This window comes from Balaenoptera musculus, chromosome 17 (genome assembly GCF_009873245.2).
Source record: "Balaenoptera musculus isolate JJ_BM4_2016_0621 chromosome 17, mBalMus1.pri.v3, whole genome shotgun sequence".
NCBI classification, from domain to species: Eukaryota; Metazoa; Chordata; class Mammalia; order Artiodactyla; family Balaenopteridae; genus Balaenoptera; species Balaenoptera musculus.
In genome coordinates this window covers 42,545,121-42,555,633 of record NC_045801.1, presented here as the reverse complement: position 1 = coordinate 42,555,633, position 10,513 = coordinate 42,545,121, and positions in this window count along the sequence as shown.

The following is a 10,513-nucleotide window of genomic DNA, read 5'->3' as shown; positions in this document are numbered from 1 at the left end:
CTATAAGAGTTCTGGTTGCTCCATATTTTTTCCAGAACTTGGTATTTTTATTTTCATTTTTGCCATTCTGATGGAGGTATAGTGTTATCTCATAGTGGTTTTAAAGTACATTTCCTTCATGGCTAAGGAAATCTAACATCTTCTCATATGTCTATTGAACATTTTGGATATTCTCTTTTGTGAAGTATCGGTTTAAATCTTTTGCACACTTTTTTTATTGAATCATCTGTGGTGGGTTTCTTTGTATTGATTTGTATGCTTCTTTATAAATTTGGTATAAGGCTTTGTTGGATATATGTATCGCAAATATCTTATCCTACTCTGGTTGCTTTTTCACTCTATTAATGATGTCTTTTGGTGAACAGAGGCTCTTAATTTTAACATTGTACAATATTTCAGTTTTTTCTTTTATGGTGAGCCCCCTTTTTGTCTTGTTTATGAAATCATTGCCTACTCTAAGGTCTTGAGGATGTTCTGTGTTACCTTCTCAAAGCTTTATTATTTTACCTTTTCCATTTAGATCTGTGATTCATCTGAAATGCATTTTTGTTTATGATGTGAGGTAGGGGTCAAGATACATTTTTTCCCCATTATATATCCAATTGACCCAGCACTATTTATGAAAAAATCATCCTTTCCCCTCTGAAAAAGATATGGCACTGTCCCCTTTGTCATAAGTTAGGTTTCTGTTCATGTATAACTCTGTGTTCTGCTCCATTGGACTTTTTGGCTATCCTGGTGGAAATGCCACACTGTCTTAAGCTAAAGCTTTGTAATAGGTCTTGGTATCTGGGGGTTTTAAGTCTTCAGGCTTTTTTTTAAGTCTTTTTCTTTAAGATTGCCTTCATTCTCCTTGAGCTTTTGCATTGCCACATGAATTTTAGAACCAGTGAGTCAGTTTCCTATGCCCTGAAGTACTAGAAATTAGTGTCCTTGAAGTGTATCACATTAGTATCTGAGAGTCCAAAAGGGCAGGGCTTGTATGAGTTTCCAAATCAGATTGTCTCCAGGGTGACCATCCAGTGTCTTCCCACTCTTCTTCTCTGACTCCCAGTTATCCAAGTCTGCAGCCCCTGAAAGTCACTTGGGTGAAAGCCCCTCCTGCTCACAAGAATGCCAATGTTCATATCAAGGTTATCCCTATAGTTGTTACAAAAGTTTCCTCTTCTTGGTGGGTACCAGAGTAATGTTGGGTTCCATGAAGAAGACAATAGCCTATTGCCTAGTTCTTGCAACTTTGTTTCCTGAGCCCTGAAACAGCTCAGACTGTGCCAGGAGCCTCAAAAGTTTTTCTGTTTCTTCACCTCTGGGCATAACCTCTGGCCCATGAGCCCACTAACTGTTTCAAGAAATATAGTTCAGTTTCTGGGCTTAAACACTATCCAAGGAGCCAGAAAAAAAAAAAAAAACTTGCTCATCCTTTCTCTTCAAATTCCTCTTTCAATCACGAGTTACACAAATGAAGCTCCAGATATATGAGTGAATGCACAGAGAATCTGGGGCCTGGCTATGGGTATGTTTTCTCTATTCACAGTGTCTGAGTCCCAGCTAACAAGTCAAAAATGCTCAAAACTCACAAAAAGTATGTAAACAATTCTTGTCTCATAAAATGCACTCAGTAAGCTATCCCTGGAAAGCATCTTCTATTACTGATTTAGACTTCCAACAGTAGGGATAGCATGTAGAATTTGGTGTCTATGGGGACTTCCCTGGTGGCACAGTGGTTAAGAATCCACCTGCCAATGCAGGAGACACGGGTTTGATCCCTGGTCTGGGAAGATCCCACATGCCACAGAGCAACTAAGCCCATGCACCGCAACTACCGAGCCTGTGCTCTAGAGCCAGCAAGCCACAACTACTGAGCCCACATGCCACAACTACTGAAGCCTGCACGAGCCCATGCACCGCAACTACTGAGCCCACACACCACAACTACTGAAGCCCACGCACCTAGAGCCTGTGCTCCACAACAAGAGAAACCACCACAATGAGAAGCCCGCGCACCGCAATGAAGAGTAGCCCCCGCTCACCACAACTAGAAAGAAGCCCACGCATAGCAACGAAGACCCAACGCAGCCAAAAAAAAAAAAAAGAATAGAAGAATTTGGTGTTTATGACAAAGCAGAGACAATGGTTTCTCTCTTTTCTTTTTTTTTCCCTTCCTTTGCCATCTCCTCTTCTTTTTCACTTTTCCTATCATTCTCCTCTTTTCTCTCTTTCTCTTAATTCTTCACTAACTTCTGTTATTAATTATAATAGCTTAAATTAATTTGCTTGAGTTTTGTAGACAGAAAATGATGTGATCTGAAAATAATGATAAATTTATCTCTTTTCCCAACAACTCTTACTTTCCTTTCTTTTCTTACTTCATTGGACTTTAAAAAAAAAAAAAATTTATTTATTTATTTATTTATGGCTGTGTTGGGTCTTTGTTTCTGTGTGAGGGCTTTCTCTAGTTGCAGCAAGCGGGGGCCACTCTTCATTGTGGTGCACGGGCCTCTCACTATCGCGGCCTCTCTTGTTGCGGAGCACAGGCTCCAGACGCGCAGGCTCAGTAGTTGTGGCTCACTGGCCTAGTTGATCCGCGGCATGTGGGATCTTCCCAGACCAGGGCTCGAACCTGTGTCCCCTGCATTGGCAGGCGGATTCTCAACCACTGCGCCACCAGGGAAGCCTTGGACTTTTTTTTAATGTTTATTTATTTATTTTCTTATTAGTCATCCACTTTATACACATCAGTGTATACATGTCAATCCCAATTGCCCAATTTATGACACCACAACCCCCACCCCGAGCCGCTTTCCCCCCTTGGTGTCCATACATTTTTTCTCTACTTCTGTGTCTCAATTTCTGCTCTGCAAACCGGTTCATCTGTACCATTTTCTAGGTTCCACATATATGCGTTAATATACGATATTTGTTTTTCTCTTTCTGACTTACTTCACTCTGTATGACAGTCTCTAGATCCATCCACATCTCTACAAATGACCCAATTTCGTTCCTTTTTATGGCTGAGTAATATTCCATTGTATATATGTACCACACCTTCTTTACCATTCGTCTGTCGATGGGCATTTAGGTTGGTTCTATGACCTGGCTATTGTAAAGAGTGCTGCAATGAACATTGGGGTGCATGTATCTTTTTGAATTGTGGTTTTCTCTGGGTATATGCCCAGTAGTGGGATTGCTGGGTCATACGATAATTCTATTTGTAGTTTTTTAAGGAACCTCCATACTGTTCTCCATAGGGGCTGTATCAATTTGCATTCCCACCAACAGTGCAAGAGGGTTCCCTTTTCTCCACACCCTCTCCAGCATTTGTTGTTTGTAGATTTTCTGATGATGCCCATTCTAACTGGTATGAGGTGATACCTCATTGTAGTTTTGATTTGCATTTCTCTAATTATTAGAGATGTTGAGTAGCTTTTCATGTGCTTCTTGGCAACCTGTATGTCTTCTTTGGAGAAATGTCTATTTAGGTCTTCTGCCCATTTTTGGATTGGGTTGTTTGTTTCTTTAATATTGAGCTGCATGAGCTCTTTATATATTTTGGAGATTAATCCTTTGTCTGTTGATTCGTTTGCAAATATTTTCTCCCATTCTGAGGGTTGTCTTTTCATCTTGTTTATGGTTTTCTTTGCTGTGCAAAAGCTTTGAAGTTTCATTAGGTCCAATTTGTTTATTTTTGGTTTTATTTCCAGTACTCTAAGAGGTGGATCAAAAAAGATCTTGCTGTGATTTATGTCAAAGAGTGTTCTTCCTATGTTTTCCTCTAAGAGTTTTATAGTGTCTGGTCTTACATTTAGGTCCCTAATCCATTTTGAGTTTATTTTTGTGTATGGTGTTAGGGAGTGTTCTAATTTCATTCTTTTACATGTAGCTGTCCAGTTTTCCCAGCACCACTTATTGAAGAGACTGTCTTTTCTCCATTGTATATCTTTGCCTCCTTTGTCATAGATTAGTTGACCATAGCTGTGTGGGTTTACCTTTGGACTTTCTATCTTGTTCCATTGATCTATATTTCTGTTTTTGTGCCAGTACCATACTGTCTTGATTACTGTAGCTTTGTAGTATAGTCTGAAGTCAGGGAGTCTGATTCCTCCAGCTCCGTTTTTTTCTCTCAAGACTTCTTTGGCTATTCGGGGTCTTTTGTGTCTCCATACAAATTTTAAGATTATTTGTTCTAGTTCTGTAAAAAATGCCATTGGTACTTTGATAGGGATTGCATTGAATCTGTAGATTGCTTTGGGTAGTATATTTATTTTCACAATATTGATTCTTCCAATCCAAGAACATGGTATATCTCTCCATCTGTTGGTATCATCTTTAATTTCTTTCATCAGTGTCTTATAGTTTTCTGCATACAGGTCTTTTGTCTCCCTAGGTAGGTTTATTCCTAGATAGTTTATTCTTTTTGTTGCAATGGTAAATGGGAGTGTTTCCATAATTTCTCTTTCAGATTTTTCATCATTAGTGTATAGGAATGCAAGAGATTTCTGTGCATTACTTTTGTATCCTGCTACTTTACCAAATTCATTGATTAGCTCTAGTAGTTTTCTGGTGGCATTTTTAGGATTCTCTATGTATTGTATCATGTCATCTGCAAACAGTGACAGCTTTACTTCTTCTTTTCCAATTTGTATTCCTTTTATTTCTTTTTCTTCTCTGATTGCCGTGGCTAGGACTTCCAAAACTAAGTTGAATAACAGTGGTGAGAGCGGACATCTTTGTCTTGTTCCTGATCTTAGAGGAAATGCTTTCAGTTTTTCACCATTGAGAATGATGTTTGCAGTGGGTTTGTCATATATGGCCTTTATTATGTTGAGGTAGGTTCCCTCTATGCCCACTTTCTGGAGAGTTTTTATCATAAATGGGTGTTGAATTTTGTCAAAAGCTTTTCCTGCATCTATTGAGATGATGATATGGTTTTTATTCTTCAGTTTGTTAATATGGTGTATCACATTGATTTGTGTATATTGAAGAATCCTTGCATCCCTGGGATAAATCCCACTTGATTATGGTGTATGATCCTTTTAATGTGCTGTTGGATTCTGTTTGCTAGTATTTTGTTGAGGATTTTTGCATCTATATTCATCAGTGATATTGGTCTGTAATTTTCTTTTTTTGTGATATCTTGGTCTGGTTTTGGTATCAGGGTGATGGTGGCCTCATAGAATGAGTTTGGGAGTGTTCCTTCCTCTGCAATTTTTTGGAAGAGTTTGCAATGAATGGGTGTTAGCTCTTCTCTAAATGTTTGATAGAATTCACCTGTGAAGCCATCTGGTCCTGGACTTTTGTTTGTTGGAAGATTTTTAATCACAGTTTCAATTTCATTCCTTGTGATTGGTCTGTTCATATTTTCTATTTCTTCCTGGTTCAGCCTTGGAAGGTTATACCTTTCTAAGAATTTGTCCGTTTCTTCCAGGTTGTCCATTTTATTGGCATAGGGTTGCTTGTAGTGTTCTCTTAGGATGCTTTGTATTTCTGTGGTGTCTGTTGTAACTTCTCCTTTTTCATTTCTAATTTTATTAATTTGAGTCCTCTCCCTCTTTTTCTTATGAGTCTGGTTTGTCAATTTTGTTTATCTTCTCAAAGAACCAGCTTTTAGCTTTACTGATCTTTGCTGTTGTTTTCTTTGTTCCTATTTCATTTATTTCTGCTCTGATCTTTATGATTTCTTTTATTCTGCTAATTTTGGGTTTTGTTTGGTCTTCTTTCTCTAGTTCCTTTAGGTGTAAAGTTAGATTGTTTATTTGAGATTGTTCTTGTTTCTTGAGGTAGGCTTGTATAGCTATAAACTTCCCTCTTAGAACTGCTTTTGCTGCATCCCATAGGTTTTGGATCGTTGTGTTTTCATTGTCATTTGTCTCTAGGTATTTTTTGATTTCCTCTTTGATTTCTTCAGTGATCTCTTGTTTATTTAGTAATGTATTGTTTAGCTTCCATATGTTTGTGTTTTTTCCTTTTTTTTCCCTGTAATTGATTTCTAATCTCATAGTGTTGTGGTCAGAAAAGATGCTTGATATGATTTCAATTTTCTTAAATTTACTGAGACTTGATTTGTGACCCAAGATGTGATCTGTCCTGGAGAATGTTCCGTGCGCACTTGAGAAGAAAGTGTAATCTGCTGTTTTTGGATGGAATGTCCTATAAATATCAATTAAATCTATCTGGTCTATTGTGTCATTTTAAGCTTGTGTTTTCTTATTAATCTTCTGTTTGGATGATCTGTCCATTGGTGTAAGTGAGGTGTTAAAGTCCCCCACTATTACTGTGTTACTGTCGATTTCCTCTTTTATAGCTGTTAGCAGTTGCCTTATGTTTTGAGGTGCTCCTATGTTGGGTGCATATATATTTATAATTGTTATATCTTCTTCTTGGATTGATCCCTTGATCATTATGTCGTGTCCTTCCTTGTCTCTTGTAACATTCTTTATTTTAAAGTCTATTTTATCTGATATGAGTATAGCTACTCCAGCTTTCTCTTGATTTCCATTTGCATGGAATATCTTTTTCCAACCCGTCACTTTCAGTCTGTATGTGTCCCTAAGTCTGAAGTGGGTCTCTTGTAGACAGGTTATATATGGGTCTTGTTTTTGTATCTATTCAGCGAGCCTGTGTCTTTTGGTTGGAGCATTTAATCCATTCACATTTAAGGTAATTATCGATATGTATGTTCCTATGACCATTTTCTTAATTGTTTTGAGTTTGTTTTTGTAGGTCCTTGTCTTCTCTTGTGTTTCCCACTTAGAGAAGTTCCTTTAGCATTTGTTGTAGAGCTGGTTTGGTGGTGCTGAATTCTCTTAGCTTTTGCTTCTCTGTAAAGCCTTTGATTTCTCCATCGAATCTGAGTGAAATCCTTGCCGGGTAGAGTAATCTTGGTTGTAGGTTCTTCCCTTTCATCACTTTAATTATATCATGACACTCCCTTCTTGCTTGTAGAGTTTCTGCTGAGAAATCAGCTGTTAACCTTATGGGAGTTCCCTTGTATGTTATTTGTCATTTTTCCCTTGCTGCTTTCAATAATTTTTCTTTGTCTTTAATTTTTGCCAATTTGATTACTATGTGTCTCGGCATGTTTCTCCTTAGGTTTATCCTGTATGGGACTCTCTGCACTTCCTGGACTTGGGTGGCTATTTCCTTTCCCATGTTAGGGAAATTTTTGACTATAATCTCTTCAAATATTTTCTCTGGTCCTTTCTCTCTCTCTTCTCCTTCTGGGACCCCTATAATGTGAATGTTGTTGCGTTTAATGTTTTCCCAGAGGTCTCTTAGGCTGTCTTCATTTCTTTCCATTCTTTTTTCTTTATTTTGTTCTGCAGCAGTGAATTCCACCATTCTGTCTTCCAGGCCACTTATCCATTCTTCTGCCTCAGTTATTCTGCTATTGATTCCTTCTAGTGTATTTCTCATTTCAGTTATTGTATTGTTCATCTCTGTTTGTTCTTTAATTCTTCTAGATCTTTGTTAAACATTTTTTGCATCTTCTCGATCTTTGGCTCCATTCTTTTTCCAAGGTTCTGTATCATCTTCACTATCATTATTCTGAATTCCTTTTCTGGAAGGTTGCCTAGCTCCATTTCATTTAGTTTTTTTTCTGGGGTTTTATCTTGTTCCTTCATCCGGTACATATCCCTCTGCCTTTTCATCTTGTCTATCTTTCTGTGAATGTGGTTTTTGTTCCACAGGCTGCAGGATTGTACTTCTTCTTGCTTCTGCTGTCTGCCCTCTGGTGGATGAGGCTATCTAAGAGGCTTGTGGAAGTTTCCTGATGGGAGGGACTGGTGGAGGGTAGAGCTGGCTTTTGCTCTGGTGGGCAGAGCTCAGTAAAACTTTAATCCGTTTGTCTGCTGATGGGTGGGGCTGGGTTCCCTCCCTGTTGGTTGTTTGGCCTGAGGCGACCCAAAACTGGAGCTTACCCAGGCTCTTTGGTGGGGCTAATGGTGGACTCTGGGAGGGCTCACGCCAAGGAGTACTTCCCGGAACTTCTGCTGCCAGTGTCCTTGTCCCCATGGTGAGCCACAGCCACCCCCCGCCTCTGCAGGAGACCCTCCAACACTAGCAGGTAGGTCTGGTTCAGTCTCCCCTGGGGTCACTGCTTCTTCCCCTGGGTCCCGATGCGCACACTACTTTGTGTGTGCCCTCCAAGAGTGGAGTCTCTGTTTCCCCCAGTCCTGTCGAAGTCCTGCAATCAAATCCCACTAGCCTTCAAAGTCTGATTCTCTAGGAATTCCTCCTCCCGTTGCCAGGCCCCCAGGTTGGGAAGCCTGACATGTGGCTCCAAACCTTCACTCCAGTGGGTGGACTTCTGTGGTATAAGTGTTCTCCAGTCTGTAAGTCACCCCCCCAGCGGTTATGGAATTTGATTTTATTGTGATAGTGCCCCTCCTACCATCTCATTGCGGCTTCTCCTTTGTCTTTGCATGTGGGTTATCTTTTTTGGTGAGTTCCAGTGTCTTCCTGTCAATGATTGTGCAGCAGTTAGTTGTGGTTCCAGTGTTCTCAAAAGAGAGAGTGAGAGCATGTCCTTCTACTCCGCCATCTTGAACCAGTCTTCCACTGGAATTTCTTATTACACTATTTTTCAAGTTAAAATTACATAAGAGGAAAAAAATTTACATAAGAGGAGTGGTAATGAATAACTCCTTTTTATTCCTTATTTCACAGGAAATGATTCCAGTGTTCATTAAGTGTGATCTTGACTGGTGGTTTGATACATTGTATTTACTATATATACTGTATTCTATACTTTTATGTTATATTTGTAAATATTCCTCTTTTTCTATTTTAGTGAGACATTTTTAAGCCAGCATTAGGTTTTGAATATTATCAAATGTAATTTTGACATATATTGACCTGATCTCTTCTTTTCTTTTTGAAATGTATTATAGCATAGGTTTTTTTTTGTTTGTTTTTAACATCTTTATTGGAGTATAATTGCTTTACAATGGTGTGTTTGTTTCTGCTTCATAACAAAGTGAATCAGTTATACATATACATATGTTCCCATATCTCTTCCCTCTTGATACAGCATAGGTTTTTAAAAACTAAAATAGCATTTTAAAATATATGGTTCACTTAAAATAGCATTTTTAAATATATGGATACTACAAAACTCCTAGAGGAAAACATAAACAGAATGCTCTTTGATATAAATCACAGCAGTATTTTTTGGACTCCTCTCCTAAAATAAAGGAAATAAAAGCAAAAATAAACAAACAGGACCTAATTAAACTTAAAACCTTTTGCACAGTGAAAGAAACCATTGACAAAATGGAAAAGCAACGTACTGATTGGGAGAAAATATTTGCAAATTATGTGACTGATAAGGGATTAATATCCAATATATAGAACAGCTCATACAACTCAACATCAAAAAAACAAACAGCCTGATTAAAATATGGGCAGAAGAACTGAACAGACATTTTTCCAAAGAGGAAATGCAGATGGCCAACAGGCACATGAAAAGAAGTTCAACATGAAAAAATACAAATCAAACCACAATGAGATATCACCTCACACCTGCCAGAATGGCTATCATCAAAAGAATGCAAATAACAAGTGTTGGCGAGGATGTGGAGAAAAAGGAACATTTGTGCACTGTTGGTAGGAATGTAAACTGGTGCAGCCACTGTGGAAAACAGTATGGAAGTTTCTCAAAAAACTAAAAAATTGAACTACCATATGAGTGGAATGAGCAATTCCACTCCTGGGTATATATCCAAAGAAAACTAAAACATTAATTTGAAAAGATACACCCCAATGTTCATAGCAGCATTATTTACAGTTGCCAAGATATGGAAGCATCCTAAGTTGTCCATCAGCAGATGAATGGATAAAGAAAAGGTGGAATGAAAAAGAACTAGTCAGCCATAAAAAAGAACAGCATTTTGCCATTTGTAGCAACATGGATGGACTTGGAGGGTATTATGCTAAGTGAAATAAGTCAGAAAAAGACAAATACTGTATGATATCACTTATATGTAGAATCTAAAAAATACAACAAACTAGTGAATATAACAAAAAAGAAGCAGACTCACGGATACAGAGAACAATCTAGTGGTTACCAGTGGGGAGAGGGAGGAGGGGCAATATAGGGTTAGGGCAGTGAGAGGTACAAACTATTGGCTGTAAGACAGGCTTAAGGATTATTGTACAACGTGAGGAATATAGCCAATATTTTGTAATAACTATAAATGGAAAGTAAACTTTAAAAATTTTATAAAAAATTGAAAAACTTTTTTTGAAAAAGCAGTACCTTTAACCCCACCCCCCCCCCAAATATGCTTGAGTTTGATTATCTAGTATTTATGTGGCATTTTTGCACCTTTATTCATATATAAATTGGCATAAATACACATATATACATCTCAATAATTTTACTTTTTTGGTTGTTATCTTAGTTAGATCTTGGCATTAGGGTAATGCTGGTTTTGTAAAATAGTTTGTGAAGTTTTTTTTACCCTTTTCTGTTTTCTGAAGTAATTCACATAGCAAGGAATTGGTAACATTT